Here is a 16,668-nt window from a genome sequence, read left to right as displayed (position 1 = left end):
TTAAATTAAATCTGCCACAATTATGACTCATGTTTTGCATGTTTGCAGTCTAATCTTTGGACCCAAATTCATTGCGGGGAGCAAATTGCTTCACAGGGTAACTGAAAGCTTCCCTTAAATATGGGAGGGTGTCCTCGGGAAGGTTCAGTGCAAGAGAGAAGCCAAAGCAGGGGGTTTTGTTTGTTTTTTGCTCCATGGACCTGATCCTTATTAGGAACAGCCTCATGAGCTATTTGACAGTGAAACACACTACCTCAGAAGGTAGTGGAGGTTTCTGAACCTCATTGGAAGTTTTTAAACAGATGTTGGATGACTGTTGTCTTCAGCTGAGATTCCTGCATTGCAGGAGGTTCAATGTAGATGACCCTTTGGGTCCCTTCCAATTGGGTCTACAATTCTATGATTCTAAGGTATGTACGTATGGCAATTTAAAGTGGATTCAATGAACCCCAGCACGTGTGTATGTGTGATTGCATCATCCTCATCTAAATGGCAGCCCATACTTTCTTCCCCATTTAGTTTACCTTTTCCTGTTCTGCAGATAATGTGATAAGGGAACATCATATTCCTTGGGCAAGTGGATTGGGTGGCCAGGTTGGGGGGGGGGCCTTTATGTGTGTTGGGAAGTTTTGATGTGTGCCATCTAGCTCCATGCCCTTCTCTTCCATTTTCGCATCACCTGAGCACAAGCAAACCATTTTGTTTCCATCAGCCCCAAAAGAAAGCATGTGCCATGCTTACTCTTGGCATGTGCAGAGAAAGGCACATCTGCTGTAATTTATTTTTACTCTTAAAGCAGCTGTTTTGCACAAAACTGCTCTTCTGCAAAACTGCAGTGGTCAAAAAGAAAAATGGCCTTTGCAGGAAAAGTTGGGAAAGAAAAACAGTCTCCATGTTTTGTGTCCCTGGGCTGTGTATGCTTAGAATCAGGGAATTGTAGAGTTGGAAGAGACCCAAAGGGCCATTAGTCCCACCCCATATGAGTGTGTGTGAAAAGTATTGCTTATCCCCATCTCCGCAGCAGCTGTTTGCACCAACATGGCAGCAGTGCTGCTTCTGCAGGAGCTCTCAGTGTCAGCGGCTGTGGCGGCGAGGCACTTGGTGCATGGGGCAGGGAGAGAAGCAGCAGCCGTGGCCTCCACCAGCGGCTTCGGACCCAGGTCACTGAACACTTCCACATGGCGGCTGGCACAGGACCAAGCTCAAGACACCCAACTCATCACAGTTGAAGAAAAATTGGACATTTCACCTTTAACAGGTATACCAGAGGAGCATATCAAAACCAGAAAAGTTCCCATTTTTGTTCCAGCCCGTGATGCCATGCAAGCTGGTGTTAACAATCCAAAAAAATGGAAGATAGAATTTGACACAAGGGAGCATGGGGAAAACCCACTGATGGGCCCGGGAATCTTCCACGGATCCTCTGTCCAATGTGTTGATGACCTTTTCTACGCAAGAAGCTGCTATAGCCTTTGCTGGGGGGAAAATGGCTGGAGCTATGATGTTCAAGAGCAGAGGATTCCAAAACCTAAATCCAAGTCTTATGGTGCAAACTTTTCTTGGAACAAAAGAACAAGGGTGTCCACAAAATAGGTTGGCATTGGCTGTCTCTGCGTCTGACTGTGAATAAAGTCAGCTATGCTGTATTTATCGTCCATGTATAATACATCTCTTAATCTCCTAATAAATTTGACCTTTAAAAATAATAATAATAATAATAATAATAATAATAATAATAATAATAATAATAATAATGTACTGTTTGTTATTCTCTGGGCCACACTGTGGCTTTCTGTGTTGGGGGGGCAGGGGAAGGGTCTGGAGATCAGAGACTCCCCTGCCTTGCCCTGTCCGGTCATTCTTTGCCCTAGAATGGGTGAGCTGTTGGTTCTGAACTTGGCAGGGCTGGTGCATCATATGAACATCATTTTAAATGCTGCTCTGTGCAAAATCAGTAAATTGAAAAACATGATTTCAAAAATGAATTTTAAAATTGTCTGTTTTCCCTTACATGAAACATGCGTGAAGTTTTGGCTTTGGTAAAATTTTGTTGTTGCAATACTCTGTGAACAAAACCATTTAAGGGGGGTATGCCCTGCCAGACCTTAAACTCTATTATGAATCAGCAGCCTTTTGCTGGTTGAAGGAATGGCTACTTCTTGAAAAAACAGATGTTTTAGATCTTGAAGGGTATGACAATGTATTTGGGTGGCATGCATATCTGTGGTATGGCAAGGTAAAAGCGCACAAGGCATTTAAAAACCATATTGTCAGGAAAGCATTGTTTAATGTCTGGATTAGATATAAAGACTTTTTGGAGAGTAAAACTCCAAGGTGGCTTTCACCCATGGAAGCGAAAGCTCTGAAAAAACTTAATATGGAGGCCAAATGGCCAAAATATTGGGAAATTTTAGAACAGGAAGGTGACAAATTGAAATTGCAGAGTTATGAGAAGCTTAAAGAGAAGGTGTGAGACTGGCTACACTATTTTCAAATAAGAGAGGTTTATAACCAGGATAAAAAAGTGGGTTTCCAGGTGGAAAAATCAAAGTTAGAGACAGAACTGTTAGAACCCAATGCTAAGATACTATCAAGAATGTACAATTTGCTGTTGAAATGGAATACTGAGGAAGAAACAGTAAAATCTGCAATGATAAAATGGGCACAAGATATAGGATATATCTGACTGGGAGAAGCTGTGGACCACCGGGATTAAATTCACGGCATGTAATGCCTTGAGAGAGAATATTATGAAAATGATGTATCGGTGGTACATGACCCCAGTCAAGCTTGCAAGAATATACCATTTGTCCGACAATAAATGTTGGAAATGTAAAGAAACTGAAGGTACATTCTTTCACCTTTGGTGGACGTGCCCAAGGATTAAGGCTTTCTGGGAGATGATCTATAATGAATTGAAGAAGGTACTTAAGTACACTTTCCCTAAGAAACCAGAGGCCTTTCTCCTGGGCATAGTCGGCCAATTGGTGTCAAAGAAGGATAGAACTTTCTGTATGTACGCTACAGCAGCAGCAAGAATACTCATCGCAAAGCATTGGAAGACACAAGACCTACCCACTCTGGAAGAATGGCAGATGCAAGTAATGGACTACATGGAAATAGCGGAAAAGACTGGAAGAATCCGAGACCAGGGAGAAGAGTTGGTGGAAGAAGATTGGAGGAAATTTAAAACTTATTTACAGAAACATTGTAAAATTTTTGAATGTTAATGACATTGAAATGAACTGAAGGGGTTCTAGCAACAAGGTAAAAAATAAGATTGGATTGATAATAGATAAATTAATTGGATATGAATTTGCTGAACTAATTTTCAAAAGGGATACAAAAAAGGGAGATGTGAGGAAGTCAGGAAAATAAGTGAATCAAAGATGAGAAATTAAAAAGAGGGATTTTTGTGTTTTCTTTTAATGTGTTTTTTATTTTATTTTCTGTTTTTCTTTTTCTTTTTCTCTAAGTTAAATTTTTGTAATTTTTGTATTTTATAACTTTATATTTTTATGTATGTGTTTTCTCTTTTTTCCATTTGTTGTTATTCTTAAAACTTAATAAAATATTACTTTAAAAAAACCATTTAAATGAAGGGGGGAAACCAGGTGTGCATGCACAGGTAAACTAATCCTTCCATACCTGTCCATAATGGACATTTAGTTCCTGTAACTTCCAAAGGGCAACACATAGCATGAAGGCATCCCATCAAGCGCCACACACTAGTGTGGGAACATCAAGGCAGAATTAAATGGAAAGTCCTCAGAAGCAGAGAAATCAGAGCTATGTGACACAGTTGTGCATTAGCCCCCTGGAGTGTGCACAGCCTCACACCCATACAGCAACAAGGAACACAACACACAGTGGGACAACAGACTGTCACAATTTGCATGTGGGATTCCATCACATACCAGGAAATTCAGATTGCCCAACTAGCACAGATTTTTTTTGCCACTTTTTCTGCTTCTTCCCCCTGCCCCAAAACTGTTTACAGATCAAAAGCGATGGGAGAAATGTCTTTCTGCGTATTCCCTGTCCAGTAAGTGCAATAACCAGCAGTTGGTACTTCTAGGAGGCTGGAGAAGAGACTCACCATCATTGCCTTCTCCGACATTTGCCTTCTGCTGCTGTGTCAGCCTCCTCTGGAGAAAGGATATGGGAGCCAGCTGAACCGCATTTAAGCCAGGCTCCTTGGAGAGCGGCAAGACCAGAAACTTCATCGTTGGTTAACTCTTGTTTTGCTCTGTGGTTATGTACTTAAGCCTGGATGATTTGGGGGTTTTGTGGGTGTGGGTGTTTGTAACATTGTAACATTCTCCCATCGCTTTTGATCTATAAACAGTTTTATTCTGTGATTGCCAATTTGTTGATTTTTGTGATTTCTGAAATCACTGACCGGCTCTGCATTTTGTTTATTTGCATTTCTAGTGGTCTGCATTGTGATGTTTGGCATGTTTGCTGTAAGCCGCTCTGGGCGAAGCTCATTGTGGAAAAGCGGCATCCATCCGCACAGCAGAAAACCCCGGAATGAACGCTCAATAAAGAGTCAGTGTCGTATAACCTCCCCGCGAACTCTAAGCATACAATCCAGTTACTTACTTCCATCAAGGATCTCCTCGGGCTGGGCGAGATCGTTTCACAAAAACGTGACCCCTGATCGGCAGAGGTGGTCCGGGCTCCTGGCCTCTGGCCTCTTCCCTCTCCCGCAGCCCCGCATCCGAGGCGCCCTGCTCCTCCCGCGCCAGCGCCAGTTGCGCGCTACATTTCAAAGGCAGCATCTTCCCACATGCGCAGCGAGGTCTGTTGATCGCCGCCGCAGCGCACCGACTCAGACCCTTGGGTCCCTCGACCCCGTGCTGCCTACACGGACTGGCAGCGGCGGCTCTCCGGGATCTTGGACGGGCGTTTCTCTCCGCGCCCCACCTGGGGAGCTTCGGGGTGCCAAGCAGGTGCCCTTCCCCTGTCGACTCCTGAGCAGCCGCCTACTCCTACTCCTAAGTAACGCCATTCAAAACAAGTGCCGCGCAGCCAAATAAAGCCCCTCCTAAGGGAGGCCAGCTCCATGGCCGGCTTCTCCTCCTCCTCCTTCCAGCCCCTTAAAGGAGAGGGGCGCATCCTTCCGGCCCACCCATCGGGGTCCCCCACCCGGCTGGGGGGGCTTCCTTGTGCCAACGGCCCATTGCGTCACCGCTCCGCCCTGCAGCAGAAGACGAGGCAGCGCGGCGGCTCGGTGGCCGAGGGACGCGGCGCCTCTGGCTGTGCGCGCAGCCGTCCGGAGGGGGGCGCTCGGGGCGCGGAGGGGAGCCGCCCTTTTGTCATCATCCGAAGCGGACGGGGCGAGGCGGGCAGGTTGCCTCCGCCGCCCGGTTGCTGGGTCTCGGGTCCCTTTGGATGCTGCTACTGCCGCCGCCTCCTCCTCCCCCTGCCCGGCATCCTCCCCACCTCCCTGGGCGGATCTCTTTCTCCGCGGCGCGCAGAGCAGCGAAGGCGCCCAAGGAGACCAGGAGGAGGAGGAGGAGGCGCGAGGCGCGGCGAGGGACAGATCCGGAGATCGCAGGATGGGCTCCTCCGGTGGGCTCCTTTGACTGGGAGGAGGAGAAGGAGGAGAAGGGACCGCGCTGCCGGGGAGGAAAGCGAATAACCGCCCCTGCAAGGAAGATGCGCTAAACGGGTAAGGAGGAGGCAAACCTTTCGGATTTCATCCGCACCTTCGACCAGTCGGCTTTCCACTTTATTGTCTCTGCTTCTGTTGTTGTTGTTTTTTTTAAAAAGAAATAGGTAAAACCTATTTGGCGTTGAATGTTTTGCACCGGTGAATCTGTGGGTGCCCCCCCCCACCCCATCTTGCAGCAAAAAGGTAAACCCCAAGGTGCTGGGGCTGCTGATGCTGTTTTTCGTGGGCTGCTTGCGAAGAGCCCAGGTGGTGTTTCTTGAGCTGGAAGCGGAATATAGGTGGGGATGGGGGGGGTGGGGGTTACTCTCTTGCACGGTTTGCGTAAACCAGATTGGTCTGTTTTTGCAACAATTTTAAACCGACCGTGGCCAAAAGCCCTGTGTGCTACAACACAGCAGCAGCCCATTGGACAGAACTGGCTGCTGGTCATCTTAAAGTGCGTGTGTGTGTGTGTGTGTGTGTGCGTGTGTGTGTGTGTGTGTACACAGGTGTATTATGGACACATCGATCCCTAAAAATGAAACCCTTCTGATCTGGCTTTACATGCCATGGAGATTCTCTGGCGTTTGATCTCTGGGGATTCCTCTGGTTTCCTAGGCAGCGGGTTCACGCATAGATACTTGGCAACAGAGGTGGGTCTTAGCTCTGCACTTTGAAGTGACTGGAAAATGCTGGGAAGTGTCACTGTGGCGGCTGATTCTCTGGGCCGGATCCAGGGTCCTCTTTGTGTCTGTGAGGTTCTCTTCCTCCACCTTGTGTGCGGTTAGGAAGGAGGACGGGAGGGAGGACTCCTGAGCCACACTTAACCTGGGCTTGGCCTCATCCCTGCTGAATATTCATCTCTTTCTTTTGTTTTCTCACTGTCAAAGCAAGCTCTTCATCGTGAGGGCTGCTGCAGCCATGGCTCACCCAGTCTCCTCTTCCAGGAGGTCTCATGAGTCACAGCCCCTGCGAAATAATCGGAACATGCTCAGTAGCTCTAAGGAGGAGAGAGTGTGTGGCAGCCCTGAGCTTCACTTTGAAAACAATCCTACTTCCCTTTCTAACTATCAGGCCTGTGGTTGCTCTAGGTGCTGCTGTTTATCAACCAGGGTCTTCTGTATTTTTATTTATTTATGCATTTATTGCATTTATATCCCAACTTTTTCATCCAAAGTGCCCAAGGTGGCATATGTCGTTCTCCCTCTCCTCATTTAATCCCCGCAACAACCCTGTGAGGCAGTGACTGGCCCCCAAGGTCACCCGGTGAGTAGGGATTTGAACCCTGGCCTCTCAAGTCTTAGTCTGACACCCGAACCACCATTCTTCACTGGCTCTTGTCAGTGCTCAAACTACAGAATTCTGTGATGAGACCCCGTAGTTCCTCTTTCAGAATGCTTTGAGGTGGGGGCATCCTTTCACCCCCTCCCTGTTTTCAAGAGAATCTTTCCAACCTCTTTCAGCCTCTGTGGCTTTGGGCCTGGATGAGGAGGAGTGTCTGCTTTGTCGACTCAAGCGACGATCTGCTGGTGGGCCATGTTTGAATTACAGGGGAGCAGAGTGGGGTCCGGCTGCCCTCCTTAGCCACTGTTTTCAGAAGGTTGTGGGAGCAGCATGGTTTCACTCCAGTAGAAATGAGTCACAGATTGGGGCCCACGGATTGCAAGAACGATACCCTATTCTTTCCTCATCTTCCCTGTAATTTGAGCATTGATCCTTCTCTTGGTATTTCACAGAGTAACAGAAGCAAAATGGTAGGAAAGGGGAGGCCTCTGCCCCAAAGAGCTTACAAGCTAAGTACTGGGGCTAATGGGAGTTGCAGTCAAAAACATCTGGTGGGCATGATGAGACATCAATAATGTAAAGCTCTCATCCTGGCTTCCTGCCCAAAGATTCCTGGGCGCTAAGAGTGGTTAGGCGACGCTTAGCAAACTATGCTTCCCAGGTTACTTTATGGGGGAAGCCATTTCTCTTAGGGCAGATTCACAACATGCATTTAAAGCACAGGACTTCTAGGACTGGGTGATATGTCGCTGTATCATCCGATTTTCGGTGTCTGTGCAGACACGATTTCCGGTGCCGCAGAAACAAGTCCGCGCACCGGGGTGTGCCGGTTTAGTGCAGCATGCGGGGATGGGCTGAGCGAGTGGCTCAGTTCAAGGGCAGCTTGTGGCCCGTGGGCCTTAGGTTGCCAACCCCTGTTTTATGCTATGCAAATATAATGATGCAGGAAAAACCGTGAAGCCACCAGTGCCTCTTCATAGCTCCATCCTTATTTCAGACATCGCTGAAAACCAGATATGACTTCCCACAAAGTATCCTGGGAACTGTAGTTTGTTAAGAATGCTGGGAATGGTATGTTTATGAGGGGAAGCTATAGTTCCCAGTGTTATTTGGGGGAAGTCATGTGCTTTAAATCTATATTGGGTATGCTTTAAATCTAGGCTGTGGCTTTGACCAAAGTCTGCTAAATACCTCTTCAAGCATGCCAATGTTTTATCAGGCTAAATTACTGTGGGTGGGCCTGATTTCCTTCACAGGGTGAAGGGAGTTAACCCTTTTTCTGCCTACTACCATCCCCCTTCCCCAACTGTTTGCGGCAGGAGGGAAGCCTCTGCTGGTGTCAACGGGATCACTCTCCCTCGACTAACAGCAGCACTCAGGAGAAAGTGTTCATTGCGGGCGTGGGATCAGAGGAAAGTGTTTACTGCCTCTCCCTGCATGCTGCAGACCCAACCCAAACATACAGTGGTACCTCTGGTTGTGAACTTAATTTGTTCCGGAGGTCTGTTCTTAACCTGAAACCGTTCTTAACCCGAGGTACCACCTTAGCTACTGGGGCCTCCCGCTGCCGCCACTGTGCCACCACTGCATAATTTCTGTTCTCATACTGAGGTAAAGTTCTTAACCTGAGGTACTACTTCCAGGTTAACAGAGTCTGTAACCCAAAGTGTTTGTAACCCAAAGTGTTTATAACCCAAGGTACCACTGTAGTTGATTTGGGGTGGGGGCGAGGCACCTACAGCTGCTGCTTACAGTTGTAAAAAGAGACCCTGCCCTTGAACCATTAAGCATCATGTTACGTTTAGCTGCAAATTCTGACAGCGCAGGCAACTGTGAGTCAAATTCCGCAATGGAATGGGAGCCAATGCCTTTGCATGCACTATCCCTGTGCCTGTCTGTCTCTGTTAGGCATGAGGACTAAAGGGTGTGGGCAGCATCCCAGCGAGAGACGTTGGGTAGCCGGGTCTCCGGGTTTGACTCCAAGTGCCAGGTGTGGGGAAGAGGGGGTAGAACATTGCATCACGCAAGGAAAAACCCTCGAACGGATGGAACATAGGAAGCTGCCTTATATGAGTCAGACCATTGGTTCATATTGTCTACACTGACCGGCAGCGGCTGTCCAGGGTTTCGAGCAGGGAATCTCTTCCAGTCCTACCTGGAGTTGCCAGAAGGGATTGAACCTGGGAGGTTCTGCATGTGCGGAAGATGCTACAGCCCTTTCCCTCAGCACTGTGTTGAATACAATACCTTGTTGTGCTCCTTGCTGCCCGGGGCTCCTTTGGGAGGAAAGATGCGTTAGAAGCGGAGGGAAAGAAGGACCAAAGGACCAAACAGTGGTTAGGGCGGCAGGAACCACTCAGTTAGATCGCTGAGGTGACAGAATGGGAGCTTGCCCTTGTTTTCATCCAGGAAAGGTCAACAACTTTTCAGTTAATTTATTGTTTATTTCCTTATTTATCCCCTAGCATTTATACACTGCTTGATTGTTAAAAGAAAACCCTCAAAGCAGTATACAAAGAAAATAAAACAATAAAATTATCAATAAAAATCACCCTTTGAAACATTCAAAAGATAAGATCAGGAATAAACTAAAAACATACAGCAACATTTACATGTCTGGGTAGACTTGTCTTTAAAAGCTGTTTTTAGCAGGCACTGAAAGGAGTACCGTGAGGACGCCTCTCTGATGTCAGTAGGCAGGGAGTTCCAGAGTGCAAGTGCTACCACAGTAATCGGGCCATGGACTTGTGAAAGCAATCTTCCTGGGGAAACTGTTGACATTGCAACTTCTCAGCCCTGGACACACTGACCAGATGCTTGGAAGCTGTGGCTGGATGGCCGCGTGGGAGCCGGTTGAAGTTAAATCCTTCGAAGACAGAGGTCCTCTGGCTGGGTCAGGAAGACAATGGGGTTGGGGGGCCAACTCCCATCTCTTGCGGGGGCTCAATTAGTGCCAGCGCCTTCTGTCAAGAGCTTGGGTGTAACCTTCGAGGCCTCCCTTTCCATGGAGGCGCAGGTGGCATTTTTCCATCTCCGCCGTATCAAGCAGTTGGTCCCTTACCTTTCTCGCCCTGATCTGGCCAGAGTGATCCATGCGACGGTCACCTCCAGACTGGATTATTGTAACTCGCTCTACGCAGGGCTGCCCTTGAAGCTGACCGAGAAACTCCAGCGGGTGCAGAATGCAGCGGCAAGGCTCCTTACGGGGTTCTTGCTGCGGGATCACATTCATTCAGTGCTTTACCAGCTGCACTGACTCCCGGTGGAGTACAGGGTCAGTTTTAAGATGCTGGTTTTGACCTTTAAAGCCCTATGCGGCCTAGGACCCTCGTACCTATGGGACTGCCTCTTCTGGTATGCCCCGCAAAGGACCTTAAGGTCCACAAATAACAACACTTTGGAGGTCCCAAGCCGCAAGGTGGTTATATTGGTTTCAACTAGGGCCAGGGCCTTTTCAGCACTGGCCCCGACTTGGTGGAATGCTCTGTCACAAGAGGCTAGGGCCCTGCGGGACTTGACATCTTTCCGCAGGGCCTGCAAGACAGAGCCTGGCCTTTGGTTTGGACTCAGTCCAACCCTTATGTTTCCCTTCCCTTATGGTTTTGATTTATGGGCTGCTATTAAAATGAGGCTGCATTTTAAATTATATTTTAATCTGTAATTTAGTAAACTGATTTTTGTTTGTTTGTTTGTTTCCCCCATTATGTTTTATTGTAATTTTATTTGTGTTAGCCACCCTGAGCCCAGCTCTGGCTGGGGAGGGTGGGGTATAAATAAAATATTATTATTATTATTATTATTATTATTATTATTATTATTATTATTAATCCCTACTCTCTTAGTCAGAGGTGGATTTAGGGAATTACGATCAGTTCAGTCGCACTGAGTGCAGATCCTCAGAGGCGCAGCAACTATGATGTGGAATGGAAGGCAAGAGGTGGGACGGTGTCAAATTTTGGTGTTGTACCACTGACTTGGTCTTCTTCTACCTGGTTTAATATTTCTCTTGAAATGGGCAAGAGCAGCCTACCCCAACCTGGTGCCCTTCAGATATTTCTGGACTACAATTCCCATCATCCTGTGCAATGCTGGGGCTGATGGAAGCATGACAGTGCCGGCTGGAGCTGATGGGAGCTGCGGTCCAAGACACTGGGGTCTGGGCAGGTTAGTTCCATTTTGCATCTGGAATGCCCAGGTGGTTGCTTAGACCGTTTCCTCCTTTTATCTCCTTCCCCTTGTCACTTCTCCCTGAATAAATTGTGTGCCCGTCTTTGGAAGCTCTTCCTAATTGCAGACACATCTCCTTGCTCTTGTCGGCTTTATGTTCCAACGCTCTACGTGGCTTAGAAAAAGCTACATCTCTGTTTCCATGGTTATGTTTGGTGTTAAATTCTGCCTTATCCAAGGATGCAGCAGACCGTTTCCAGAATTCTTGGATATTCCCTCTTGCTGCTGCTTTTGAGGCGAGGTTTCTATTTCTGTCAGATGCAATTGCACAAGCGTTATGGTCAAATAACAGTAAGAGAACAAACTAGAGGTGGATGAACCCTCCGAGGCTCTACTCAGAATGGATTGGGATTGAAGGGGCAGGCATTCCTGGGGGAATCCCCGGGAGGGACAATGACCCCAAATCAATGCAATGATTTGGAAAGGTGCCATCGAGACACCTCTTCCTTCTCCTCCTCCTCGGAGGTTCAGGGTTAGCGATGGCAGCCATGAAAGGCTATTTTTAATTCCTTGTTCCTTCCTTCCCTTCTTCAGTCTAGAGCCACCTGAATACTAGCTCCATGTAAAATTAAACTTGAAATTAGCATTCTTTTCTGGGTGACTATTCCCAGGGAGCACATCTATTTATGTATTCAGCTTTCAAGGCATGCTAAAATTAGGATGTGAACAGTTTTCAACACCTTTGCATTACTCCTTAGGCTATAGGCCTAGTCACTACATACTAGGGAGCCAGCCTCATTTAGCTCAGTTGGACATTATTATAAATCAGCCTGCATAGGAGTGCATTGCTGTTTGTGCTTATCATGCAACCATTGTTTACTGTGACAAGGACAGGCCATAGTAAGTCTCAGGCTTGCACAGTCCCGCTTCCCTTTCCTCTTACTTTGGCTTCTGTTTTAGGTTAAGCATCATTAGGAACCCTAAACGGTGGTTTATCATAACTGTGGTTTGTCAAAACAAGCCAGCTTCTTAGATTATGGTTGAAAAACAGCTTGTTTTAACAAGGCATATCTCAGGTTAACCCAAAATCTGTCAGGTTCAGGCAAAATGGCAAATCTAATCTAAAACAGAAGGCTGACCAAAGCAAGGAGGGGGCAGCAGGGAGGCCTCAAGTCTGAGTCTCACTGCAGCTTGTTCACAGGAAACTAAGCAATGGTTTAGCAACTAACTTTGGGGGGGGGGCTTTTATAGATTTATAATATTTATATCCCACCTGGGCCTCCTGGAAGCTGTCAGCATGCAACAGTGGCCCCATCCTGGGAAGGGCTTCGATTGGCTGGCTAAACCAGGTAGCTGATGGGTCTCAAATCCCCGCTGAGTTAAGGGCTTCCCCTGCATGCAAAGTCAGGCTCTGGCAGATTGAGAGGACAAGACCAAGAGTGGGTCCAATGGTCAGGAAGGCAGTTTCTGCATGTGCTGTAGAGGGAAGTGAGGGGCAGATGGGGCTCATCCACCTGGGAAGGTAGCCCATCTAGGAGAAGGAAGACTCTGATCCTAAATGTGCACCTCCTTGCAGGACATCTTTGGAAGAAGAAAAGGCCAAGGAGTAAACCCTACACAAAGGGTTTTCTCAAGACAAACGGATGCCCAAATATTAAAATTTTGTGCATTGAATATGTTTTTAAAAATAAATATAAGGCAAAGCATTCTAAAACTAATCTATATAACATATGCTTGTTCTGCATTATTGTGCTTTTATGTGATCCTTAGATGAAGTTTAAACCACTGCGCTGCTTGGCTTGCCGATCAGAAGGTTGGCGGTTCAAATCCCCACGACAGGGTGAGCTCCCGTTGCTCGGTTCCAGCTCCTGCCAACCTAGCTGTTCGAAAGCACGTCAAAGTGCAAGTAGATAAATAGGTACCGCTCCGGCGGGAAGGTAAACAGAGGTTCAGTGCGCTGCTGTGGCTTCGCCAGAAGCGGCTTAGTCATGCTGGCCACATGACCCGGAAAAACTGTCGGCGGAAGCAGACAAACGCCGGCTCCCTTGGCCTGTAAAGCGAGATGAGCGCTGCAACCCCAGAGTTGTTTGTGATTGGACTTAACTGTCAGGGGTACCTTTACCTTTACCTTAGATGAAGGGCAGTATAGAAATGTAATTAATTAATTAATTTTCTCCATTGATTTAGGGTGGCAGAAAATTTCCCAGTTGAATATTTGCCAGAAAACCCACCATCCCTGGATGGCAGCTATTTGTCGCTAAGGCCACTGAGTTCCTCTGGTGCTCTCAGACTCCAGCATCCTTTCCCAACAGGGTGCTCTCTCCCATCTGCCCCAGCATTGTATGGTCACGCTGGCTGGGGCAGCTGGGAACCCAAAACACCCAGAGGGCACCAGCTTGGTTGGCGGAGGCTGGGCAACAGTGTCCCTTCTCACCATTTCCAAGGTGGTGATATGGCGTGTGAATGTTCAGGGGGGCGGTTTCCTCTGCTTGCAAGCTGGCACCGCCAGATACTCCATGCAACAGGACCCACGGCAAGCTTCTTCACCCCCACCCCCTCTGATTCACCATCTGCATTATGGAGCCATGTATTGTTTTGTGCCTTGCTAGATGTTACTGGAGAGGCAAGAGGTTGCCGCGATCGGTGGAAGTCTGCCCATGGCCGCTGTAGTATCGATTTACATTCTGAGATCAGCTTGATTTATTAAACTGCAGGCAAATGCTTCAAAAGTTGAGGGTTTTTTTTACTTGAGTCAAAAATGGTGCTGTCATTAGGGTCAAAACGCCCAAAAGGGTGAGGGGTGGGTGGGTGGGTGGGTGGCTTTGTTGGTAACCTGGAAAGTGGGTAGGAAAGAGACTGGCTTTATTTTATCTCTGTGGTTCATCCCAAAAAGAGATACCGGAGCAGTAGGGCATGTTAAATTGTTCAGCTGTCAACTTCCAAAAATGAGGGATGCTAAAAAGTTGTAACGTAACTTGGGAATTCAAAAGATATTTTGGTTAAATAAATATAATTTGGTTTTGCTTGATAAGTAGAATGTGGGTAAAATTGCACAGAAATCATTAAAAGCGTGTGCAGTTATATCATATATCATTATTTATTTATTTATTTATTTAGCATTACATGACACTTTCAAAAGGTACAATTATAAGTCTTTGGTTTTCCAAAATCAGTTTATGTACTTTATCAAACATAGACTTAACAAGCTAAATGTTCTCCAGTCACCAAAATAATAGCAGATTTGAACTCCTCACACCTAAAAACATATTTTTAAGACCCCTCACTAAAGAAATTTGCAAAAATTGTTTCACCCTCTAACATGGCATGCCCTACTGTAGCAGCCATTCCACCACTTTCTCAGTGGGAGAGATGGGAAACAGAAGACTCATTCGCTCAGCTTCACCGTAAGACCAGCTCCACCAGGCACCTCCTACCTCTGAACTGTGCCAGCCGGTCGTTTTAAGAACTGTTTCAAGATTGGCGCCTGAGTTTGATTTCCCCCTCTTCCTTCCTTCTCCCTATTCCTTTGTGTGCCTGTTTCTTTTAGATTGCAAGCTTGTGGGCAGGGACCGTCTTGTTTTGATTTAAGCCACTCTGGAATTGACTGAAGAGCAGGGTATAAATGCTCTAAATAAATAATACTATAGGCATCAGTAAGAATAAATCAGTTTGCATTTTAATTCCTAATTCACCCTTTCTGAACCAATAAGCAATCCGGAACACTGTTAATCCTTAAAAATCTGCATTTTTCTTTATTTTTGTGATGTGATTCTTCAGTGCAAAATGCTATTATTATTATTATTATTATTGAAAGTATCTTACAAAGCTACACTGCATTACGATAAAGGGCTTGCAGGAAAATGTGATTGCATGCAAAAATGCTCCTAGAAACGCAAGCGGGTTTTCATCCTGACTTTTTGCAAAGAAAAATGTGCAAATAGACGCTGAAAGAGGGCAAGTGGAACGTAGGGCTGGGGGGAAATGAGAAACGGAGAAAGAACTGAAATGGACAGATTCGCCCATCCGTGGCTGCCAGGCATCCGATATGCTCTAAGACAAGACAGGAAGCTCCACTAACAGCAGAGAGTGTAGAGAGGAACTGTGGGCCGCCTTCCGTACATGATGGAGAGGACATCAGTCTTTGTTTCAGTTAATCTGGTAGCTGTCGTGGATGCGAAAACTCTATTCGGGAATTTGCTCTGAGCCAAATCCACCGAGAAGCCTTTCTCTCTCTACTCCCGCATGATGTTTCATTGTGAAGGCACTCCTAGCACCATATCCCAGAATGCCTCCCAGCCCCAGGCAGAAGTGTCAATTATTCCTCTCGCGTTGGCTTCTGCTGCACAAAATCAGCAGCAGAGTTGCAAGAGAGCTTTCACGCAGAGTTGCAAGGTGCACAGAGGTTTGTGTTGGGCTGGCTTTGCTCAGCCTCTTGGAGCTGAGCCCTGCTAGGCTGACCCTGCCATCCATGCTGACCTTGGCACACTGGCTATGACAGAGTCCTGTCGTCTGTCTGCTTTCCCTTGGGGAAACCTGCTCAGAGCTCAGAGCAAACAGTAATTTGGGTTTCCTCCGGATTAGCTTTTGCTCCAATTTATTACTAAAGAGTGGTTTTCCCTTGGAAAGGAGCAGTACAAAGGGAAAAGGGCTCAGACCAGTGCTTTCCAGGCACTGTAGAAGCAGAAGTGTGGATGAGCCCTCAGAGATTGAAGGAACCAGGAAGCATTGCCTAATGGATCCTGCTCAGGTTGTCTTGCCTGATGCCAGAGACATGTGGCTCTGTGGGATGAGGCTGGTGGCCTCTGTGGGATGAGGCTGGTGGCCTCTGTGGGATGAGGCTGGTGGCCTCTGTGGGATGAGGCTGGTGGCCTCTGTGGGATGAGGCTGGTGGCCTCTGTGGGATGAGGCTGGTGGCCTCTGTGGGATGAGGCTGGTGGCCTCTTTGCTTGGTCCTTGCCTATCCTGGCCAGTTAAAACAGCAAGATTGGGACTGAGTGAGTGGACCTCTGAGGCGGTTAATCCCTCTCTGAGGGAAGGAGTTGTTCCTGCAGCCTGAAGAGGCCACCAGGAAAGTCGCACCTTTAACAAGTCAAACTTGGTCTATCAGCATCCTTGTGCTAATTTTCCAATTTTGGACAAGGCATTGTTGTGGACTGTGGCCTTCCAATGCCAGACAGTCTTGGGTGATGCTGATGGTTTAGATCTGTCTTAGTCTCATTTCAGGTAAGGCTTTGGGATGGAAAAGGCATCCTGGGGGGTGACTTATGATGGGAAATGGGCCATGGAGATTCTGCTCTCTCAGTGCTCCTGAAGCTCTTGGTGGCTTTTCGTATGACTGACTGTGGGTTGTCTATCAGAGTTTGGCTTAAGGGATAGTGTTTTGAGATGAGTTGGCTAAGTTTGTTGTCTCAAATCACTGTCATTTGGAATTTGTTATTCCTGTTGTGGTTCTTAATGGTGTCAGCTGCTTCACCGAAGAGCTGGATATCCTATGTAGTCTGATAGGGAACCTGTTATCTTATACCAGCAAAATGGCACTGTCTACTCAGAGAAGTGGA

The 16,668-nt window shown here is 47.1% G+C and overlaps 1 protein-coding gene, 1 long non-coding RNA gene and 1 pseudogene across 4 annotated transcripts in view; 2 read left to right on the top strand and 1 right to left on the bottom strand.

The window, feature by feature from the left end:
* Positions 1-16,668, bottom strand: part of LOC310851240 — a 984,470-nt gene that overhangs the window by 883,673 nt on the left and 84,129 nt on the right. The gene's annotated exons all lie outside the window — the stretch shown is intronic.
* LOC310850149 (NADH dehydrogenase [ubiquinone] iron-sulfur protein 4, mitochondrial pseudogene) lies at positions 1,012-1,688 on the top strand (annotated as a pseudogene). The gene has a single exon. The product of its transcript is annotated as an NADH dehydrogenase [ubiquinone] iron-sulfur protein 4, mitochondrial pseudogene (transcript).
* ADD2 (adducin 2) overlaps positions 5,157-16,668 on the top strand; it is a 77,601-nt gene continuing 66,089 nt past the window's right edge. The window contains exon 1 of one of the 2 annotated variants that reach the window (XM_083753248.1): positions 5,157-5,677. The gene's annotated coding sequence lies outside the window, so the exon portion shown is untranslated. The remainder of the gene's footprint in view (positions 5,678-16,668) is intronic. The other variant, XM_083753247.1, reaches the window with a different exon arrangement.

This window comes from Podarcis gaigeae (genome assembly GCF_964106915.1).
Source record: "Podarcis gaigeae genome assembly, chromosome: 8".
In the NCBI taxonomy this organism is placed as follows: Eukaryota; Metazoa; Chordata; class Lepidosauria; order Squamata; family Lacertidae; genus Podarcis; species Podarcis gaigeae.
The sequence above is the reverse complement of the archived record's forward strand: the minus strand, read 5'-3'. Positions and strand labels throughout refer to the sequence as shown.